At 42.5% G+C, this 24,270-nt stretch overlaps 1 long non-coding RNA gene across 1 annotated transcript; it reads left to right on the top strand.

Annotated features, from left to right (window-relative positions):
• The first annotated feature begins 238 nt into the window (after positions 1–238).
• Positions 239–16,460, top strand: LOC144257123 (uncharacterized). Its single transcript, XR_013344381.1, has 3 exons — positions 239–483; positions 11,720–11,868; positions 16,292–16,460. It is a non-coding gene; the product is annotated as an uncharacterized LOC144257123 (long non-coding RNA).
• The last annotated feature ends 7,810 nt before the right edge of the window (positions 16,461–24,270 follow it).

Genomic DNA, 24,270 nt, shown 5'->3' with positions numbered 1-24,270 from the left:
CCGGGCCCAGCTCTCGGGAGGAGGCGGCGGCGGCGGCTGCGCGCGGGGAACCGCAGACCGGCCAGTGCCCAGCGCTCGCAGTCCCGGGAGCGCAGCGGGAGCAGCTCGCCCCGCGCACCCGGCGCAGCCCACGCGCGGCCCCGCCCCCGGCCGCCCCCGCCCCGCCGGCTCCCGCCGCGCCTCCCGGGTTTCCGCGTCCCGGCCGCTCGGGCTCACAGTTCCGGAGTGGAGGGAGGAAGTCGGATCCCGCTGCCAGGTCCCCTCCCTCCAGGCCCCACCGAGATCGCTGGGAGAGCCTGGGCAGCGCCGCGCTCCGGCCCTGGGCCGCGGCTCCTGGGAAAGAGCTCGGGTGGCGGAGCGGACCCCCACGCATCTCGTTCGAAGTGGTGTGAAGGACCTAGGGGAAACGACGTCCTGCTGCCCAACTCTGAGCCGTTTGTCCTGGGAGGGACGGAATGCAGGAGTGCAGGCCAGTACACCCAAGTGCGTTGGGTTTCAAATAACATTGTTTAATTCACCCCCAAAATAGCATGAAAATTAAAAACAATTTTTTCGAATTTTTTAACACGGCACACTTTTAAACAATTTTTTAATTGACACGTCATACTGTTCATATTTATGAGGCACTGAATGATATTTCAGTACATGTGTAGAGCGTGCAATGATCCTATCAGGATGACTGGCATATCCATCACTCAGATATCATTACTTTTAAGACACGTGTGTGAGGCTCTCACAAGGGAACCGCTGGAGCTGCAGAAAAGGCAGAGATGTTGGGGAACCTGAGGCAAGTGTCAGACCACTGCAACTGCTAGAAGAAACCCTAGAGTGAGGACATATTGGCTCAGGCACTGACTTCCTTAAAACTCAAGAAATAAAACCAAGAATCATTAAGTAGAATAACTTCAGATTAAAAAGCTTCTGCACAGCAAAGGAAACAAAAGCAGGAAGAAATAGCCCATAGAATGAAAGAAAATTTTGCCATCTACTCTTCTGACAAGGGATTAATGTGTAAAAATATATAAAGAACTAAACACACACACACACACACATACACACACACACACACACACACACACACCCCAAAAAACAAATAACCCAATCAGTAAATGGGCAAAAGATCTAAACAGACATTTCTCAAAAGAAGAAATATAAAGGGCCAACAAATATATGAAAAAATGTTCAAAGTCCCTAGCAATCAGGGAAATGCAAATCAAAATTTCACTGAAATTTCATCTCACTCCAGTCAGAATAGCAATCATCAACAATACAAATAATAATAAATGCTAGCAAGGAGGTGGATGGGAAATGTACATTGTTGGTGGGATTGCAAATTAGTGCAACCCCTTTAGAAAACACTGTGGAGAATCTTCAAAAGATTAGGAATGGAACCACCATATGACCCAGCTATCTTACTCCTTGTATTTATCCAAAAGAACTAAAATTAGCCATTCTGTAGTGTTAGGTCAATATTTACAGAGCATGCACAAAAGTCAAATTGTGGAACAGCCAAGGTGCCCATCAACAAATGAATGAATAATGAAAATATGGTATATGTACACAATATGTACTCAGCCATGAAGAAGAATGAAATTATGTCATTTGCTGGTAAATGGATGAAACTGGAGAATTTTTTAAGTGAAATGAACAAAATTCAGAAAGTCAAGGATAGAATGTTTTTTCTCATAGGCAGAAGCTAGAGAGGAATGAGGAAATTTAAGAAGGGGGGAATCCCATGAAAATAGAAGGGAGAATAGTGGGTAGAGGAGAGGGATCAAGGGGAATGGAGGAGGGATTAGAGGGTGGAACTGTGGAACAAAATGGACCAAACTATGCTGTATGCATGCGTGACTACATCACAGCAAATTTCACTTTATATATAACTATAATGCAGCAATTAAAAAACAATAAATAAATGGAAGGAAAATCAGTAGCATAGAGGAAGGCGATAGGGAGGGAAAGGGCCAGTACTGGGGATTGAAATGGAGCAAAATTATGTCATATGCATCTATGAATATGTCACAACCCCACTATTATGATTAAGTATAATGTACTAATAAAAACATTTAAAATGAGTATTTTCTCAAGGCTATTTTAGAAAAAGACACATAACAGCTGTCCTTGAACATGGAGGGCGGGTTGTGCTCAGAGCAATCTCCACAGCGAAGCAGTTAAATCCAACATCCTAGCCAAAGAGGCAAAGAAAAAATCTATCAGAATATCCCTGCACCTCAGTTTTAACAAAGGTATCCCTTACAGTGTGACTGTTAACTAGGACAAAACTTAAAAGTGTTAGTTAAATCCCTACAGGACACCTAAGACCAAATGGAGCCGGGCTGGGGATATAGCTCAGGTGGTAGGTAGAGTGCCTGCCTCGCATGCACAAGGCCCTGGGTTCAATCCCCAGCACCACAAAAAAAAAAAAAAAAGCCTAGGAACCTCTTTGCAGAGGACCAAAAGGATCATCTCATAAACCCTGAGTAGTCGAGTGGGGTGTCCATGACTGTAATCCCAATAGTGTGAGAGGCTGACGCAGGAGGATCACAAGTTCAAACACAGCCTTAGCAACTTAGCTAGACCCTGTCTCAAAATTTAAAAAAATAAAATGGGCTGGGGATGTGGCTCAGTGGTTGAATGCCCCTGGTTCAATCCCTGGTACCAAAAGGAAAAATAAAAAGAAACAGAAACCCTGATCAGATTTGATAGAGAGCCCTGTGGGAAACGGACAGTCGAGACCACTCACCTGGACAGCAGGGAAGCCAGTGGTCAAGGACTGACCAGCCACAGACAAATTTCCTCTGGGGGGAAAACAATTAAGGGAGTCAGATATAATCAGGGGCCTAGGGTACACAAGGGTGTACACAGCAGTCAGGGATGACAAGAAAATATTCCTTCCAGAAATATTCTCTGGCACCTGCCACTCTCTAATATCCTTCTCTGCCCTGAAGTTGCAGAAATAAATGGGAGATGGGCCTGCCCTAAAGAACACACAGATAGGGAAACAGATGCAGAAAGGTGTAGTGGAAATCAAAAGCCACGTGTTCAGGGAGGAGTGAGAACACAGTGTGAATGGCGAGCTCCTGGGGAAGGGGACAGAGAAAGCTCCAGAGAACCACCATTGCTAGATGAGAACTTGAAAAATGAATACAGACTTGCCATGCAGGCCTGTAGGGGAGGGCATATCTGGAAAACAGATCAACAAATATGGCATTGTGGTTGTGGGCAGCCTGTGCAGGCTGGCAGCCCTACATCAAATCCCAAACTTGCTGCTAGTTAGCTGTGTGACCTTGACCTTGGGCAAGATAGAAATCTCAAGTGAATCTCAGTTTATGCAGTCACAGAATTGGAATACTTACAGTACCTCCCTTGTATAACTATGCAGAGTAGTATATACTTAAGCACTTGGAATATATAGTGCTATGGTTTGACTATATCTCCAAAGGTCATGGGTTAGGAACTTAGTCCCCAATGGAATAGTGTTGAGAGGTGGTACTTTTAAGAGGTTATTAGGTCACCTCTTCTTAGGAATGGATTGAATTAATGGATGAATGGATTAATGTCATTATCTCAGGAGTGTGTTAGTTATCACAAGAGAAGCTTTATTATAAAAGCAAATTTGTCCCTGTCTCCTGCTCTCCCTCTCTTGCCCTTCTGCCCTGCACCAGGGATGACACAGCATGAAGGCCCTCCTCGCCAGATGCTGGTGCCATGCTCTTGGATGTCTCAGCCTCCAATACTAAATAAATTTCTGTTCTTTGTAAATCCCCCAGTCTGTGGTTTTCTGTTATAACAACACAGACAAGACACACTGTAAGCTCTCATGAGCATCAGCTAATACTACTGAATGTGCTCCTGACACAATCCACACACATTCACCCATGTTTTAAACATTATTAAGCTTTTACCTGCCCAATATTAAGTAGGAAAGAATTATGGAGACACAGGAATATAAAAAGTGTTGGGAGGGGATGGGGTATTACAGCCTGACTTCTCCCTTCCCACCCCCAAAGCTCCTACCTATGTCTCCCATTACCCAAATCAGACTTGTGGGAGGTCAGGGTGCTTAGGGATGTAGGTTTCAGAGGTCAGCCCCCCAGCACAGAGCAAGGTGGAAAAAGTCGGAGAGGGTAGCTGGAGGAGATGATGGAGAACATCCAGCACGGGTGCCAACAACTTCCTATTGTCAGTTATTTCTGCATGCTCATCACCCCTTGATGGTGTAATGAATTGTATTTTGTCCCCCCAAATCCATATGTGGAAGTCCTAACCCCCAGTAACTCAGAATGTGACATAATTGGAAATACAGTCACTGCAGATGTAATTAGTTTAAAATGAGATTATTAGGATGGATTTTAATTCAATAAGATTGGTATCCTTGCAAAAAGAGAAAATTTGAACAGCCAGACTCACAGGGAGAATACCACCAGAAGACTGGAGTTATGCCAAAAAAGTGCCAGAAGCTAAGGAACCAGCCTGGATCTCAGCCCCTTCCAACACTCTTTCTGTGTTTAAACCACCTAGTTTGTGGAACTTTGATATGGCCATCCCAGCAAATGAATACAGATACTTCCCAAATCCTGCCCACAGCACATCTGTTCCAACATTCAGAGGCAGATTCTGTTTGTTGCCCACCCTGGCTGATACCAAGAGTGACCACAGTTCCTCACTGTGGAATCCTGGCTGGGTAATGCACAAATCTGTGCATGTGTAGGGAACAGAAGGAAGTCTAGGAACCCGTGCCACTCAGCAGCAGCAGGAGGACTCAAATTAGTACTGATGGTAGTAGAGGAGAGGAAGGAGGACAAGGATTTGGGGCTCTTGCTGGTGTTAAACATGATTTCTGTGGCAACAGAAATCATCACAAAAGGTTGTAGAATTAGATAGCTGTTCCTGTGTGCCCTGGGAGAATTACAAAAAACCAAATAAGCATGAACAATTAAATTCTCATTTCAAGGTCTCCATATGGCAAAATTCAAAGAATCCCTTGTCTGTATAACCACAGGACAGACAAGGTCTTCTTCAGATCCTAAATATAATTGTGCAGGTGACAGAACTGTTGCAGAGGTGACCTGCTCAGCCTTAGCAAGCTCCGTGGCTAAGATGGGGACCCTGATTGGGAAGGAGTAGGACACTAGGCTTGTGAAGAGACTATTTGGTCAGATCCAAATCCCAAGCTTCCCTTGCCTACAAAGTAGCCTTTCCTCACCGCAGGAGGAAATTTGCCTTCACTTACATGAAAACCTCAGGCGACTCCACCAGGGCCTTCACATGAATGCCTGTTCTCCAGACCTTCCCCCGTGTACCTCACCAACCCCAGGACCACCATGAGAGGAAACTCCCAGCAGAGCCCAGAAGCAGGACTGAAGGACAGCCAGGGGATGGGGAAGTAGAAACAGATCATATCCTGAGCCAGATGGAAAATGTTGCCCACGTGTGTTGGGAGGCAGCTGAGGATTGAGTAGGGGATTAAATTCTAGAGTGTTCTATCAAGAAGGATGAAATGTAAGGTTGGATTCAGTGATATTTACAAATATGCATATAATCATCCATGATTTATTGTATTACATATTGGGGGTGATGAAAATATTTTGGAAAATGTGGTGGTGCTTATGAATATACTGTGAACATGTTGAAAACTACTGAACACATTAGAAGGTAACTTGTTAAAAACAGATGGTAATGGAAATGATTCTTGTCTAAAGCAATGCCAGTAAACTTTGGTCCATATTGACACCCCTGATATGATTAGAATATTAATATTCTTAAATTACTATAATTATAGATGTAAAATTTATGTACAATATAAAACAATATTACATAAATGAAATGATTATTATAAAAATATATTATAATATCCACATTTATGCCTATATATCTGTTCTTTATACTCTCCTTTGAATTCATCTTAACACATTACTGATTTCCTTATCAACGAAGGAGTTGAAAAAAATCTCTGGCCCATCTTCTTTTTATATTTACAATGACAGCCACATTTTCAACTCTTTGAAAATCATACCAAAGCCGTACAAAAACAGAGAGAAGTTAAAAAAGTAAAGGACCTTCAAAGATACTTTCCCCCTCCTACCCTGGACAAAAATGCTCCACTGAACTTATACCCTAAGGCAAGAAAAGATGCTAGTCCTTAGCCTGAGGCCATTGATGAGGCACATCTGGAGAAGCAGGCATTTTTAGGACACATCTGTCCCTGTGGCAATCTGAGAACCATCACAGGGGCAAGGGACACAGCACACTGAATGTAAGGCCACAAACAGTCAAAGATAGCACACCACCATTCAAAATTCACAACCGTGGCACATGCTTGCAATAACAGCTATTCAGGAGGCTGAAGCAGGAGGATTGTAAGTTCAAGGCCAGCCTCAGCAATTTAGTGAGGCCCTACCTCAAAATAAAAAAATAAAAAGGGCCTGAAATCCCAGTGGCTCAGGAGGCTAAGGCAGGAGGATCGTGAGTTCAAAGCCAGCTTCAGCAAAAGCAAGGCGTTTAGCAACTCAGTGAGACCCCATCTGTAAATAAAATGCAAAGTAGGGCTGGGGATGTGGCTCAGTGGTTGAATGCCCCCGAGTTCAATCCCTGGTACCAAAAAAATAAAAATAAAAAGGGCTAAGGATGTAGCTCGGTGATAAAGTACTTGTCTAACATGTGTAAGGCCCTGGTTTCAATCCTCAGCATCACAAAACAAAACAAAAACTTCATAACCACCACAGGTTTGTGGTACCATGAACGAAGCTAGTGGGGAATGGCTGAAATGCCCATGGGTTTGGTGAGAAACCTCAAAAATCTCTTATCAGAGGAGCTCAAAGGCTCCAAACACAAAGTAATGATAAAGGGATGGAAAAGCACTAGGAAGGGTGGCTCATGCCTGTATTCCCAGTGACTCAGCAAGCTGAGGCTGGAGGATGACAAGTTCGCGGCTACCTTCAGCAACGTAGGGAGTCCCTGTCTCAAAATAAAGAATTAAAAGGACTGGGGATATGGCTCAGTGGTTAAGTGTCCCTGGGTTCAATCCCTGTACCAAAAAAATAAAAATGGATGCATTAATTACCTCAATTTGATCTATACCTACTATATACATGTATTAAAATATCACACCCCATAAATATGTACAATTATTATTTGTTGATTACAATTGGCTTAAAATGGCCTGGAGTTGTGACTCAGCAGTAGAGCGCTTGCCTTGTATGCGTGAGGCCCTGCATTCGATCCTTAGCACCACATAAAAATAAAATAAATAAATATAAATAAAGATATTATGTACATCAACAACTAAGAAATGTTCTAAAAGAAATTGACTTAAAATGTTTAAGATTTGATCATTACATACTGTATACATGTATCAAATTATAACTTATAGATTTGCATAATTAAAATAAGTTTTAAAATAAATAAGAAAAAAAATACTAATTACCACAATGAAAAAACCCTCTTCTCACAGAAAGGAGGAACCGTGCCATACGATGCTATCTGTATGACTCTGGCTTGTACTCAGGGGTGGCACTGGGCTGGGATCCCTCTCCTAGACCCACAGCCCTGGCTCAGGTCCCTGCCACAGGGCCCAACCTGCCCCTTGCCCTTCCCTTCACACCTATAAAGCAGGAAAAATGAAAAGGAGCTAGAAATGGGCAAGAAAATCTGAGTATTCTAAGAATAGTGGGCCCAAAGCAAGAAGGAAATTGTAAGACATTTCTGTTTTCCGTTCCTAAGTAACACTGATCAGTTCTTACCAAAACTGTCACTTGTGTTATCTGCAGACTTTCATTCATTTCGAATTAGTTACTAAATGAAGTTGTTTACAGTTTTACATTAATTTAACTTTTTTTTTTTTTTTTGAGACAAGGTCTCACTAAGTTGCTCAGGGCCTCTCAAGTTGCTGAGGCTGGCTTTGAACTTGGGATCCTCCTGCCTCAGCTTCCCAAATTGCTGGGATTACAGGTGTGCACCACCACACCCGGCTTTAACTTTATATATATATATATATATATATATATATATATATATATATATATATATATATATATGATATAGGTGGACACAATGTCCTTAATTTGCTTTATGTGGTGCTGAGGATAGAACTCAGTGCCCCATGCATGCTAGGCACACACTCTACCTCTGAGCTACAACCCCAGCCCCCAACTTTTTTTTTAACTTTACAATAATATATGCTTTTGAAAAGACTGTTTTCCTTTACAAAACAACTTTCAAGTTCTCCTTCTTGGCTTGACTTTTGCTCACATTTCCAGCTTTATTACTTCTCCAAATCCTCACTTTGTGTTTCCTCTTATGACGTAGGTGCTATGAAGGGAAGCCCAGAGATCCAGGATATGGGTTCTATTCCTGTCCCTGTCTCTACAGTCCTGTGCCCCAGTGAAGGCACTTACCGTGAAGGCACCCAGTCTAGTCACACATTCTGCCACAGTGCCTCCCATCCTGAGGGCACAAAATCAGTCACAAGCAGCCCAGGAATAGGCTGACAAGTTTTTCAGGATTAGTTAAGCCAAGAAACATTCTCTGAGTGTGTTCAACAGGCTGGCAGTGGGAGAAGTTTCTAGGATTGAAAAAAGAATCAATCCTGGTTCCTGGTGTCCCATCTTGCTAGGGGAATATTCCCCAAAGGGAGCAGAGCTAGGCACCAAGCACAGCTGTATTTTCAAAAGACATGTCATTTGTTTTTCATGATAAACTTAGAAGGAAAGCAAAACTGGTCCCACTTTATAGGTGAGAAAACTCAGGGACCTTAGAAAAGTTTAATTAACTTGCCAATAACCCACATCATGCTTGCTCCTGAGCTTTCCTGAGTCCCAAAGCAAAGTGTTTTCCGTGGACACATGCCTTAAGTTGATTTCAGTCTATTCATGGAAGCAGAGTGGCATCACACTTGCTTCACTTAGCATTACTTCCAATAAAGATGAGAAATTTATTCCAATAAAGATAAGAACTGTCCCTGTCACTGCTGCCACCGCCACCATCATCATCATCTAGAGCCAAACAGCATGGACTTCACAGAAGGCAGTTCTGAATTCAAAATTCTGCTTTCCCTAGTTCCCAGCACACACAAATCTCTTAGCCGCTTACTATTTCACTTTCCTCACTGATATGTGTCTCAAGGAGACATACAAGGCTTTAAGAGGTAACTTAGGCCACACGCCTGCTACAGGCTTGTCCTAGGTACGTGTACTAAACAGTAGTTGTTACATACTCCTCTGGGTTTTTCAGTCCTAACCCTGGGCACTCCTGTGACATGTCTCACCCCTTCCCGCAATTCTGAAATAGTTTTGGGATCACGAGAACTGAAGGACTTGCCCTGGCATCCTCCCAAGTACAGGAAGAGGCAAGCACCTAGGAAAGGAGGATGGTGAGTCATAGATGATGACCTATTGCGGTTTGGAGATGAGGTGTCCATCAAAGGTCCTGTGTTATTACAGGAGGCGACAGGATTAGATTATGGGAGCTGTAGCTGGATTGGTCCATCCTAGTTTGAATGGACTGACTGGATGATAGCTGAGGGCAGGTAGGGCATGGCTGGATGGTGCGGGTCACTGGGGGAGTACTCTGAAAGGTTTCATATTTCCTGCAGGCCCCTCCCCACTTGTCTCTCTCTCTTTCTCTCTCTCTCTCTCTCTCTCTCTCTCCCCCTCTCTCTGCTTCCTAGCCACCATGAACAGAGCAGGACTCCTCCATCACCTTTCACCATGATTTTCTACTTCATCTTAGGCCCAGAGCAATGGAGTCAGACCACCATGGACTGAACCTCTGAAACCATGAGCCAAAATAATCTTTTCCTCCTAAAAGTTGTTCTTGCCAGATATTTTGGTCACAGCAATGCAGAACTGACTATCACACCTATCCACACTCAATCACTCTTGCAAATAGACCTTAGCTCATTTGGCCACCACTGATTTGAGATAGATGAAGATCCTAGGTCTCCCCTCCCCATATTCCATAAAGAGAGGTCATTTGTTTAAATGGAAGCATCACAGACCAGGTTTTGCTACACATTTATTAAACATTTATTAAGAAGAAATACCAGGTATGGTCCTTCATTGAACTTTTGAGAGCTCAGGTCTCAGACCATACCTTGCATTAAATGTTATCTCAAAAGAAAAATGTAATTGCATCCTAAAAGTAAACTGATCAGGCCATCAGAATCCTGAGCAGGAAACTGGACATACCACCATTGAAGTCAGGCCTTAGATACCATCCAGATGGTGAGAGCTGAAAGCTTTTATCAATGTTATCTCACTTTCTTGAAAATAATGAATTTCACCAATAGAATCACTCTTCTAGGGCTTGGGTAGTGGCTCCATAGTAGAGTACTTGCCTAGAATGCACAAGGCCCTGGGTTTGATCTCCAGCATCTCTCTCTCTCTCTCTCTCTCTCTCTCTCTCTCTCTCTCTCTCACACACACACACACACACACACACACTTTGCTCTTCAATTTTATTGTTGGCTGGAAAAAAAGGCAGCTGGATTGTAGGTGATTTTATGTGCCTAGCTAGCCCTGGAATGTGTATTCATGATTAGGCTTACAGTATCTGGCACTCTCTCTATGCTTAAAATCAACCATCAGATGCATATATCACCTATATCCTGCATTAAAGAATTTTAAGGCAAATTATAGCCAACACAACAACCACTCTCTTCCTTATATAAATCACTGGGGCTCTCTGTGTCTGTGGCTTAGTTAATTCAGCCATTGCAAGCACCCACCAGGGGTGGATATAGTAGAAAGGTCCTCTGACATCCATTTTTATAGGGACAGTGTTCTGATCCCTTTATGATCTAGGGCAATTTATCTGACCTTTGTTTGTATTTCCTTATCTCTGGATTTATATAAAAATGTTAATGATTTACAAGCATCTAACAAAAGTACAGCTGGTATCCAACTCCTCAGAAATCCCTCTCCCAAGCACACACCTATAATTCTAGTGATTCAGGAGGCTGAACCAGGAGGATCACAAGTTCCAGGCCAGCCTTGGCACTTAGCAAGACTGCCTCAAAACAAAACAAAACAAAAGGTTGGGAGGTTGGGAATGTAGTTCAGTGGTGGAACACCCTTTGGTTCAATTCCAAGTTACAAAAAAAAAAAAAAAATAATAACAGGAAGAAAGAAATTCCCTTCCCAGAGCCCGCACAGTTCCACATGGACCAGGCTCTTCTCCCTGAAGAAATGAGCCCTGGGAGAAGGGAGGGGAAAGCAAATCTTGTGTTTTCTTGTTAGTTCCTATTGCATCTAAAAAAAAAAAAAAAAAGAATCTGAGAAATTATATACAATGATTGTGAGTTTCTTACATGTGCCAGGGAGAATTAGTTAGGAAATATACTAATGAGCCATGTCCGATTCCAGATGCTTCCCCTACATTATAACCAGTTTGTTTGATTTCTTTACAAGACAGAGAATCTGTACTAATAACCCCCACAAAACAAGTGACCCAGGGCTGGGGTTGGGGCTCAGTGGTAGAGCACTTGCCTAGCATGGGTGAGGCCCTGGGTTCAGCCTTAGCACCGATAATAAATAAATAAATAAATAAATAAAATAAAGGTTAAAAACCAAACAAACAGGTGACTCTCTCATTTACATCACAGGGTACTGAGCCAAAGGACAAAAGATTGAAATGTTCTCGCATTAACTCTGAAAGGTGACTGATCGACAGCTGGTACAAAAATCTGCATTCCATTTTGTTTTATTTCCATTTTTTGCAGTGCTGGGGACAGAACTCAGAGCCTCATGCATCCTAGGCAATCGTTCTACTACAGAGCTACACACCCAACCTAGCATTTTATGTAAAAAAAAAGAAAGAGAAGAATTCTGATCAATTAGAAGGACCTTCATAAACTGGACTCTTGCTAAGGTACAAGCTGCAGTATTCTTTCAGAATTAACTGGACTTTTGCTAAGGTACAAGCTGCAGTATTCTTTCAGAATTTGACTTAGAAATATTTTCTTTGAGTATTCAGCCAGCACTGGGTCAATAAGAATGGGACTTCCTCTTGTCCTGTGTGACAGCTGATCTCATTCAACAACACACATTGTGTTCCTCCTCCTTACACTTCTTCACAGCTATTGGCCTTAATATACGTTTTCCTTCCAAATTTTATTTCAAGTATGTGTTATCCTATAGTTAATCTACCCTCTAATGTCACCCATCTGTGCAAAACACTCATGTCCCAATTATATTGTTACATATGTGGTTTATGCATGTAGTACATTGCTTCATTGGAAACAAGCTGAAATGTTTAATTCTCTTCATGTCAGAGGAAATAATATAAAATGAAGACAGAGAAAATGTCTGTGAGCCTCTAGAGCTCTATTGTTCAATATGTTAGTCACTATGTGTGGTCATTCAGAATTCAGTTTAAATGATAACATAACATTTATTCCTAACAACATTTATGTCAACAATACCACAGATATAATGGTGGTTCCATAAGATTTTAATACAGCTGAAAATTCCTATGACCTGGTAACATCACAACCATTGTAAAGCAGTAACAACACATAACCCACATGTTTATGGGGACTCTGGTATGAACACACCCACTGTGCTGCAGTTGTACAAAAGTACAGCACATACAATAATGTACAGGACAGAATGCTTGATAATGCTAAGAAACAACTATGTTACTGGTCTATGTATTTTTATTGTTATTTTAGATAATTTATTATTATAACATACCTACTTATTTTAAAAAGTGCCTTGATCAATTAAAAGGTTTACCATGTTCTTCCCACAGCAATTTCATGCATCTTGTACTTACTCTGCCTTTGGATTTCATCACTGACTGTATCAAGAGATCTTGGTGACTGATTGACCCATCCCAACTAGATTTGGGGAAATACAAACTACAATATTCATTCAACAATAAAATTGCTGAGTGACGCATTTCTCAGAACACATCCCTGTCATGAATGGATGCGTGGCTATAACTGAAATGTTAACTCAGTTTTGCCTCCATATTAGCCACACTTCAGTTACTTCATAGCCACAGGGGGCTAGTCATAATCCTCGAGTCTCCCAGTTGGAGCTCACATAACTAATAGCTCTGTGATACTGATCAGCATGTCTTTTAAATTTGATAAACACCAGCATTGAGCTGGATTGGTCACCTTAGTGTAGACTCTGAAGAAGATACACGTTAGAATTTGGTTAAACTAACTTTTTGCATTGTGACAGAGTCCTAAACCCTGATGGGACATCTGAAAAGATGGAGCAGCCAGCAAGGAAGACCCAGAAACTTTCTGAATTATAATTGTTGTTTTTAGAATAGGAGGGGGGCAGTGTGTATTAGAGTAGAAGGTGGTGAATATGGAGAAAAGAGAATCTTAATCCTCCTAGAATTTATAAGTAAGAACATTTGAGGCTGAATTTAACTCAGTAATTTAAAAATTGAGAAGACTTTAGGTTAAATAAGTTTATAGAACTCAGGCATTTATTCTCTCTCCCAAAACTTGATGAAAATGAAAGCAGATGGTATTAAATGGCTATAAATTTGCAAAAAGAAAGGGAACAAGAGGGTGGAAAACAGCAAGCTAGATAGCAATAACATTTTAGAACTGGAATGGGATAGAAATGGTCTAGAGGGTGAACAAATCACAGGTCTAAAGAGACTTGGGAGGTCTGTCATCACACAAAACTGAGGAGGAAAGTCGTGGCAAGCAGCTCTGACCATCCCCTGTTTCCTCTAAAGGCACAGGTGAGACATGAGTGAAAATAAGAAGTGTTGGCTGGATGTTTAAGAGACACCTTAGGGTCCTTTCCTCACGTGCATCATCAAGAAAGTAAAGAAAGTGCCTACTTCAAGAACAAAGGCCTATGCCGACTAACATTTAGGCTTACCTCTGTGAAAAAGCCAGCTCTCTGCCTTGTCCCCACAGTGAGGGGACAAGGTCAAAAACCATCCAGCATGAACCCAGGACCTGAAACTACTTTGTAGCGATTTTTTCAGAAATATGAATGGGCCACAGAGTATCTCAGATTCTTGGAAAATGACTTTTTATGAAAGACAGACAACAAAACAAAGAAACAAGCAAACAAGCAGAAGACAATGGAAAAATAAAAAGAGACAACGCAAGAAGCAGATGGGAGCTTTTTAAGAATCTATAATGAGAGTTCTCAGAGAAGGATGAGCAAAATAATGCATTTTACACAACAACCGGAGAGTGTTTTTAAAAAAGTGGAACAGAAACAAGGAAATTAAAGAAATAATAATTGCAAAAATGAATAGAAGTAGAAGGGCTGGAGCCTGAGGTTGCCGATGATTTCCCAGGAGGTAGGACATGAACAAGCCAAGATAAGAAAAAAATAAAGAGACAGAAAGAAGGAGGGAGAAGACAAGGAGTTGGTCTAAATGACTGTACATCTGACAAATAGTTTGTAAAGAAAGGACAGACAAAGAAGAAGGGAGAAAAGTACAATAATGTCAAACAAATAAAAAGCACATGATTTCCAAGAACTAGAGAATTTGAGTCTCCACATTACAAGGGCCCACTTTCAATGAAAAATGAACTTTGAGGTCTCAATTTGAAGAGGGTGAACAAAAAGAGGCCCATCCTGAGGCGGATGCTCATGCTATTTTAGAGCACCCAGAAAGCAGATCCTAAGCCCTTCCTATGAGAAGAAGGGAAACATCACAAACAAAAGATTAGAAACCAGATCAACGTTCAACTTGTCAAGAAAACACTGAAGCTAGAAGGCAGTGGAACGAAACCTTCAAAAGCATGAGGGAGAATATTTTAAACAATTTTAGACCCAAACTATTAATCAAGAACGAGAGTAGCATGAAGACATTTTCTGATGTTTCAAAAACTTTCCAAATATACTTTCTCAGAAAATACTAAAGAACGTGACTCAAAGGGAACTCCCCCAGCAAGGATCCAGGCCATGCAAAGGGTCCAGAAAGCTCCAGATCTAGTGTGAGACAGGAAATCTGAGGCACCAGGGGAACCAGCAGCTTGAGACTTTATCTGATTGAGAGAAATAGCCTTGAGAGGAACTTGACAGCTCTGACAAAGTTAGAGAAAGAACTAGGGCTGAATGGTGAGATAATTAAACAAAACTTTAAATGAGGAATGCTCAACACCAAGGAGAACTAAGCTTTACAAGGAGAGAAATATGCCATCCTATATACAGATCCAGCCTATCTGTGAACAGTATTAATTTAAGCAAAATAACCAAATCACTGAATGTTGGTTTTAACTAAATGTTCTTATATTGCTACAGTGGAAGAATGGGGGGGGGGTTATCCTATGGTTTGAGGGAAGGATAAAAGTTGGAAAACTAAACCAAATTCTCTGGCTGGGGGCGTAGCTCCAAGTTAAGAGTTTGTGCTTAGTAAGAGGGAAGTCCTAGGTTTAGTCTCCAATACAGTTAAAATTTTTAAAATAAATAAATAAATCCTCACACTTTATAATGAAAAGTTAATCTTATATTGGATCACTGAAAATTAAGCATCAGTAACAGAAGCATATTGTTTAAAAACAGGAAGATACATAGCACAAGAAAGTGCAAAAAGAATTAGAGACTGTAGGACAGGCATGAGATTGGGGGACAGGATGGATCAGGGGTTGTTTTTCATTTTAAGTTTGAAGAACAACATATATTATAAAATTATGTACTACTTTGTTACATTTAAATTGTTTGAAAGAATTTTACAGAGTAGGTGTAAATGAGATGGCACTCCAGATTGGAATGTCATTTTAAATTAGAAAAAAATGGTGGAAAACTCGGTCTCCCTAAGGAGAGGCCAACTGGAGTTGGAGCCTCAGAGATGGAACAAGGAAAGAGGATACAGAGAATGAGCATAGAGGCCTGGCTGCAGGAGACCTGTGAGGAAGGAGCACTTGAGAGCAGGAATAAAAAGACTCTCTCCCAGCTGGGCACAGTGGGCACGTCCGGGAGCCCAGGTACTTGGGAAGCTGAGACAGGAGGATGGCCAATTCAAGGCCAACCTGAGAAACTTAGCAACTAAGACCCAGTCTCTAAATTAAAAAAAAATTATATATATATATATATATATATATATATATATATATATATATAGAGAGAGAGAGAGAGAGAGAGAGAGAGAGAGAATAGCAGAACACTCCTATCACAAAAGAGAAAAAAAATCCTTCATCTTCTTCATCCCATGACTCTGAAAATTTTCACTATATTACCCCAGTTCCCCAACAAAAAGAAAAAGGAACCCTCTTCATCTCATGAATTTGAAAATTGACAGAATGTTACCTCATTTCCTCCCTGCATTATTTTTGTGTATGTTTTGTTTTGTTTTGCAGTGCCGAGTTTCCAACCTTTATACAAGCTGAACAAGCAGTCTACCTATCACTGAGCTACATCCCCAGCCCTTGTTAAATTCTATTTTGAGATGGGTCTCACTAAGCTGCCCATGCTGGCCTTGAACTTGCCATCCTTTCTGCTGCAGCCTCCTGAGTAGCTGGGATTACAGGTGTACACTACCACAACTGTCTACCATAATTATTCTTACAGGAGATAAATAAAAAAACCCAAACCCCCAAATCACATTCCAATGGTGTGTTAGTCTGCTTGGGTCCTATAATAAATCATCAGAGACTAAGTAGCTTAAACAGCAGCCATGCATTTCCTCACAGTGCAGGAGGATGGACGTGCAAGATCAAGGTGCTGACAGGTTGGTTTCCGTGAGGCCCTGCCCTCTCCTTAGCTTCTGCCTTCTCACTGTCCTCCCACATTTCCTCTGTGCTCTCCTTCCTGGCAACTCTCTCAGCCTCTCCCCTTGCAAGGACATCAGTCCTCTTGGATTAAGGTCCACCCATAAGGACCCCATTCAACCATCATTACCTGTTTGAAGGCCCATCTCCCAAGACAGTCACATTCCAAGGTATGCTGAGGATTGGGACTTGTATATATGAATTTTAATGTGACACAGTTCTGTCCATAAAGTGTGGTAAAAATTCAAAACATAGCCAATGGCATATTGGAAAATGCTTCCCCTAGTCTTCCCCCTTCAAATACATATAATCATGCACATCTTACACGACTCTGAATGGGAGTTCTTTGGAGGTTGAGATCACAGGGTACAATCTTTACAGAAAGGAGTGTCGGCCTCACTCAGGCCTGCGGTGGAAATCGAGCAGCAGAACTCACAGGCCAACACACCTGTGACCTGGTCCTCCTCAGGGCAGGAGAGGGGTGAAGGGAGGGCTGCTGTTTGCTGACAGCTATCTTCTGGCTGCTGCTCCAGGCAGGTGGGTGACTAGAAGGAACATCATCATACAGAACCCACCCTACAGGGAAGGGGGAAAACCAGGGAAGAAAATCCATACAGTAAGTGGCCTGGTGATTTCCCAAAGTACTTTAACCTAAGGGACAAAACAATATCTGGCTACTGTGTTTAATTTTAAAGAGAATCTTAACTTGTATGTCTGTATTAGCTTCCTTTTTCTTTAAAAGTAATGACAGTTTTACTAATACATCTTCAAATTCACCCTTCTAAACTATATAATCCAATGGATTTTTAGTCTGTACACGCAGTTGTACAGTCAACACCATTGATAATTCCAGAACATTTTCATGGAATATTTTAAGAGAAATTCTGTACCCTTAACAGTTACTCACATTTTCCATCCCCACCCCCAGACTCTGGAGACCACCTTTCAGCTTTCTATAGATTTTCCTACTCTGGATGTTTCCTATAAGTGGAGTCATAGAATAAGTTACCTTTTGTATTTGGCTTTTAGTTAGCACAATATTTTCAAGGTGCTTCTGTGTTGTAGCATGTAGTATTCTGTTCCTTTTTATGGCCAAATAACATTCCATAATATGGAGATAACATTTTTTTTGTCTTTGCATCAGTTCCACACGTGGTGGAGCAAAGCTTCTCTCCTCATGGTGGCTGGGAAACAGAAAAAGCAAGAGAGAAAGGAAGGTGTCCATACAACATATAGGCCCTAAAGGTATGCTGCCAGGGACCACTCCCTCCAACCAGGCCACACCTCCTAAATTTCCCCTACCTCCCAATAGTCCACTAAATTGTGGCTCCATCAATGGGTTAATCCACTGATTAAGTTAGAACCTCAGGATCCAATCACTTCCCTAAGGCCTACCTCTGAACATGCTGCATTGGGGACCAAGCCTTTGACATGTGAGCTTTGGGAGGCAATTCAGATCCAAATGACCACGTTTGTGCTGTACTGGCACAGAGTAGACACATAGGCCAACAGAAGATTCTGACTCACCAAGGCCCAGAAACAATGGAGTCAAATAACCAGGGACTGAAACATATGAAACAGGGAGTCAAAATAAACCTTCCCTCCTCTAAAATTGTTCATCTCATGTATTTTGTCATAGTAATGGAAAGCTGAGCACTGCTGTAGCTCTTTGAGGTAAGATTTGAAATCAGGATATGAGTCCTCCAACTTTGTTCCTTCAAATTATTATTATTATTTTTTGCTACCTGTGAGTTTCTTGCATTTCCATAGGAATCCAAGATTATCTTACCAATTTTTGTTAAAAATAAAATAAAAGTACAAAAGCAGCTGGTATTTTTTTCAGAAATTACACTGAATTTGTAGATCACTTTGGATAGTATTGCCATCTTCATGGCATTGTCTTCTAATCCATAAAACATGGGTTGTCTTTCACTGATGGAACTTCTTTCCTCCATGTTTTGTGGTTTTTAACTTAAAAGTCTTACATTTCTTTTGTTGAACTTATCTCTAAATATTTTATTGATTTGGATGCTATCCAAAATGGAATGACATAAGCAGTTTTAAATGGAGTGATACTGCTAGGCATACATGGGAAACAGAATTAAAGTTTTAAAAGAAAACAAATAATTCCCTTAGGGTGGCAATCATTAAATCTTCCTCACAAACATTTCCTGGGGGCTTTCCATCCCTTTGTCCTCCTTTCCCTTTCCTTTCTGTGCACAGCTTTGCCTGGACAGACTTACTTAAGACGTGTAGGAACAAGCTCTATCAGCCTCTCCGAGGGGAAAAAAAGAAAAGGGAAGCTGAGGCAAGAAGCAAGGAGACCAACTGTTCTGTTTGTTGAAGGCTGGCTGGAGAGGCCTTTTCCCCTGGAGTTCGTGTATTTGAACCACCTAATATGTTATAACCCAAGCGTCTTCCTTGAAAAGGGGGGAAAAAATGCTTAAATAGAAAAACCAACCTACAGAAAGGGTGTCCTGGGATTTGCCTTCATGCTAATTTATCCTGGTGCTTATTATGTCCAAGACTGACCTCAGGCATAAGCAGAAAAGGCTGCCAGCTATGCAGCCTGCTTTCATGGATTTATGGGAACCTCCCAGCTCAGTAATTACCTGAGAGAACTTGCTAACTACAGACCCCAACTTCTGGACTTAAAGGTTGATTCCTTTAGCTTGAGGCATAGCACTAAGAAGCACTTGCCTCTGGGATGGTTTGTGCAGGAAGGCTTGGAAGTCCTTTGTACCTGAGTGTATTTTCCTCTCTGATCAGGTCTCTAGAGCATTATTTCACGGAGAAATGGGCAGGAGAGTATCCCGCCAGGTGAGGGCACAAAGTGAGCCAGATAGAGCAAACTCCCCCATTGCACCCGAAGGCCCTGCTCATCAGATTGTAACTCCTGTGTCAGGAACAGGCTTGGGGAACAGAGCACAGGGTAAAGGATTGTTTTAAGGTATTAGACCCAACTTCCTCCTCCTCATATTCTCCTATGGATGAGTCACACTTCTAGCCTGAACTGACTTTCTACAATCCTGCCCTTCCTGGCCTCTGCATATGTTACATACAAAGAAACTACACACCAAATAAGAGAAAGAAGGGAGAAAAAGTTAGGAAAAAAACTGTAACCTGGGCAAACTGTCTCCTGGTACATGAAGTCTAGCTGCTTGAAGAGTCAGGACTGTGTTGTATTGGAGTTTTCTCTTGGAATCCAGGTGTGTGGTGTTATCAACAGAGCCACTTCTTAATCATATGTTAAACTATTCAGGATCACAAACCCCTAACTAATGTGCAATTTGGCATTAGTATCTAGACTTAACCCAGGCTGTCCCAAAGTGTCCTTCTTCTATTACCAAAATTCCAATACCCCAAATCGATCTCCAACCTGTAATAGAATTTTGGGGAAAGACCAAACACTTGTAAGTAAGGGAAATGCAAAAACTCCCTTAAAAATTACTGCAGGCTTGAATATTCAAGACCTCTTCTAGCATTGCACAGATGAGCTGTACATGAGGCTAAGATGGCTGAGGCTGAATGCGATCTAGAATATTCCTGACACTCTCTTGGGACAAGCATATTTGAAGTTTTCATTATCACCAGGTTGGGGCTATGTCTTCTTTGACAGACACATAAATAACATTTCTGTGTGGCTGGTGGGAAAGCTATTTCTGGACTGCACTTTCTTTAACTGGACTATCCCAGTTGATCCTGATGCCATCAAAGAAGAACTTGGCTTTAAAATTAGATGCACAGAGGCTCATACTTGATCCAAGTAAATAACCTCTCATATGCCTCACAGCTTGTGATTCACAGCTCCAGACTCCCTCCCTGGGGCCTGGGGGAGGAGCAGACCCCAGAGTGAAAGGCTGCCCTCTAAGGGATTGGGGAATTCCAAACAGCTCTGGACATGAGGGGACTGAGATGAACTATGAGGTCTAGTTTTCCTCTTCAGATGTCCCCATTTTGACTGAAGCCATTAGGACAGACTGCTGGCTGTCTATCAGGGGCTGGGCCTTCTCCCTCTCTGCACTCAAGGTTAAAGCACATTTCCCAGCCTCCCTTGGAGCCTGGAGTGGCCATAAGATCAAATGCTCAGTGGAAGGAAGAAAACATGATAGTGCCCTTAGCAGTCCTGGGCTGTGAAGCCTCCTGGGAGCTCTTTTCTATGTCCTTGACCTCCTTCCTGACACCTCGGGTGGCCCCAAGTAGAGACTTTTGGGATGCCAGAGATGGGACACGGCAGACTGCCATGAGACTGGACCCCTGAGTGGGTGTGTGGAGCAGAGAGCTGCTGACCTGGCACCCCCACATGGGACTGTTACACATAGGTGTCTGTCCAGAGCTGTCACTTGTTAAGGTCTCCTTGTTATAGCGTTTGACTTGAGCACCTGTCCCTGTGTTTTTGTCCCATGAACTTTTTTATCCTCCTTGGTATTTCTTAACCTGCTCCCCTCTAACCCTCCATTGCCCCTGTTATTCAAGCCATTCACCATCTCAACAGCCCCCTAACTGGATGGCAGAGCCTGACCCCCTGGCATGGTGAGTAGGGCCACCCCCAGTACACCCTGCCCACCCCTATAGCCTCATCTCCCTGTGCTCCCCCATCCTGGCTTCGTGTCACACTGAGAGACAGAGACCCCCAGGCAACTCCTGGGCCCTCTCCAACTTTGTCACCTTCACAGAGCGATTCCTCTCTCCCCAACCCTTTTCCTTCTCTACACCTGCTAAACTCCTACTCAGCTTCATGGGAAGATGCACCTGATATCCTCAACTGGACCATGTGGCTGTCTCTGTCCTGGGAGCCCTGCCCCTTCTGGTTTCCTCTCCAATGAAACAAGTTTCTTCTGTCAGCTTAAGTGCACAAACATGCAAGGGACAAAATGATAGATACACATTAGGAGCTTCAAATGTAGAGTTACGAAGCCACTCAAGTTCCCCTAGTCAGAGTGACCTTTACTTCCCCCCTCTCGTCTCAGTTCCTGTGGCCTGGCCAAAGGTCAGTGGGTCCTCACAGAAGGTCTAAAACTCTGTCTCTGGCAGAGGTGGCGCCTCCCACACTGAGCAGCATCAACCCTCAGGCGCAGCTCCCCATGGCAGGCCTGTGCTGAGCGGCTAGGTTGTGTGGCATAGGGACTCCGTCAGCTGAGGGACTTGCCAAGGTGACCCACAGGCTTGGGGTGAACAGAGAGTGAAACTGAGGCCTGACCTCCAGCTGTCCTCATCCCCACACATGAGGCCCTTTCATGCCATAAAAGGGAAGAGGCCATGCTGCCGTGTGACGTGGGGATTGGGAACAGCCTCATTCTGTCTTATTGAATGGGGACATTCCTGGCCACTGGAGCTCTTCCAGCATGGGCTCATCGGGGAGAGGAGCTGTACGCAGTCCAAGCTGCCCAAAGACAGAACTGAAGAGAAACAAGGAAATAGAAGTGTCCTATGGCAATGACCTACACCTTGCAGCACCCCCTTCCCATGAGGAGGGCTTCTGTCTGAGTTCACACACCCTTTTTCCTGTTTAACCATAACAAGATATTTTTCTGATTTTTGCCTCAGGTTCGGTTTTTGCCTCAGGTTCAGTGATTATATGGATGGGAAATGGGTCATGACAAATAACCAGGAAGAAGTTCAACAAACAAAACTCACTGAGCATAAACCCTACCTTTATAGAAATACAGCAAAATTTAAGCACTATGTTTTAAAACTATTAGTGTTAACAAATAATTTAGAAATATTATCTACAACTTCAAGTCCTCATGTTCTATAGCACAGTAGGGTGACTGTAGTTTACAACTATTTATTACATGTTTTAAAAAGAGACACCCCAAACAAAGGAAGGATAAATGTTTAGGGAGATGAAAAGGATAATTATTCTGATTTAATCGATACATATTGTATATGTATCAAATTATCACACTGTACCCGAGAAGTATGTACGTTTATTAGGTGCTGATTAAAATTTTTAAAAATAAAATTCAAAAAAAATTTTAAAGAAATATTATTCAGAATTTTAAAATGACTTCTAGTTTTCCCCAATGAGTCAACTTCCTTCTATGCAGTGGGTGGCCAGGGCAATGATTACCCTTGGACTGGAGATCAGGAAACAGGGGCTCCAGCTCAGCCCTATTGCTAATTTGGACTCGAAGGAGTTCACAACCTCACTCAGGTTATTTATGTGTATCTGGGGCCTTTTGCAATTCTGTAGCTTGTATTTCTCCCCCAAGGGAGGCTGGGGGCCTTCTCGTAGAAGATGCTGGACACTAGCCCAGTCCAGGCTGAATACACATAAGAGGATGCCTGACCCACAGTGATGTCGTCCAATGTCATAAAATATCAAAGACCAAAGAGGGAGATCAGTTAAATTCTTTGGGGGAAAAATAATGCTAGATCCCAGTCTTCTGTACACTTTCTGATTTATTCTGAATGTAATCCTTGACCTCTTTTCCCCACCTCCTGACCTTGAAATATTTCCATGGTTACTGGAGCTCTCCCTTCCTCCAGAATGTCTCTTGAAATTCTTAAAAGTTGAATTTCATGGTCAGTCTAAGGTTAAGTGTGGGATTACCTTACTGCCCTTCTTTACCTACCTCCTCATTCCATTTCAGAGGAAAACTACACTTCCCTGCTTCCCCCACCATCCACAGCCCAGAGGACAAAAAGATACTTGCAGAATCATCAACATTTAATGATTCTGCTGAAATTGGCCTCCTTGGAGGTCACTAATGGAGAATGTGTGTCTGCTTTGAGATTCATGGCCTGTCCCCAAGGTGGCTCAGGTTCTTACCTGGCCCCTTTATCAGATCTGGTCATCAGATCCCATCATTGGATTGATTTCAACTGGGGCTCTTTGGCAGAGGAAACAATCAGAACCGGTTAGCTGAGGTTTCAGGGTGCTGAGCTCTGGAATCCGGGAGAGAGGCTGGTTCAAAATTGACAGCAACACTGGGTGTTACAAGCAAATGTTTGAGTCCACAAAAGAAATGTCATTGGCTCCAAAATAAAGAAGAGAAAAAAATGGCAAAAAGCAAATCAAGTTAATACTTATTTCTAATGTCAAATTATAAATTTATTATTATTATTGGTACCAGAGATTGAACCCAGTGCTCAACCACTGAGCCATATCCCCAGCCCCTTTTATTTTTTATTTTGAGACAGGGTCTCACTAAGTTGCTTAGGGCCTCATTAAGTTGCTGAGGCTGGCCTTGAACTTGTGATTCTCCTGCCTCAGCCTCAGCCTCCTGAACAGCTAGGATTATAGGCATACAACCACTGTGCCCAGCAAAATCTTTTTTAAAAAATTGTGAAGAGTGTTTTGTGAGGACCATCAGCTACTTGAGTGTGCCCCATGTGCTCTGGTAGAGAGGGCTCTGGACCAGGAAGAGGGGAGAACTCCAGATCCTACAGAGGTGCCCAGGCTACTTTCAGCCTCTCGTGGAGGCCTCAGCAGGCTGTATTAAGGTGTGGCTGGTGATACCCAGAACAGGTGTGGCCCTTCCCTTGCTCAAAATGTAGTGCCTTTTGCCAGGGTGCACCCCAGGCATACCCATCTCCAATCTGGGTCCAGCTTTGAGCTCTAT

Source organism: Urocitellus parryii, chromosome 10 (assembly GCF_045843805.1).
Source record: "Urocitellus parryii isolate mUroPar1 chromosome 10, mUroPar1.hap1, whole genome shotgun sequence".
In the NCBI taxonomy this organism is placed as follows: domain Eukaryota; kingdom Metazoa; phylum Chordata; class Mammalia; order Rodentia; family Sciuridae; genus Urocitellus; species Urocitellus parryii.
Note: the sequence above shows the minus strand (reverse complement) of the source record. Positions and strands in the feature narration are given on the sequence as shown.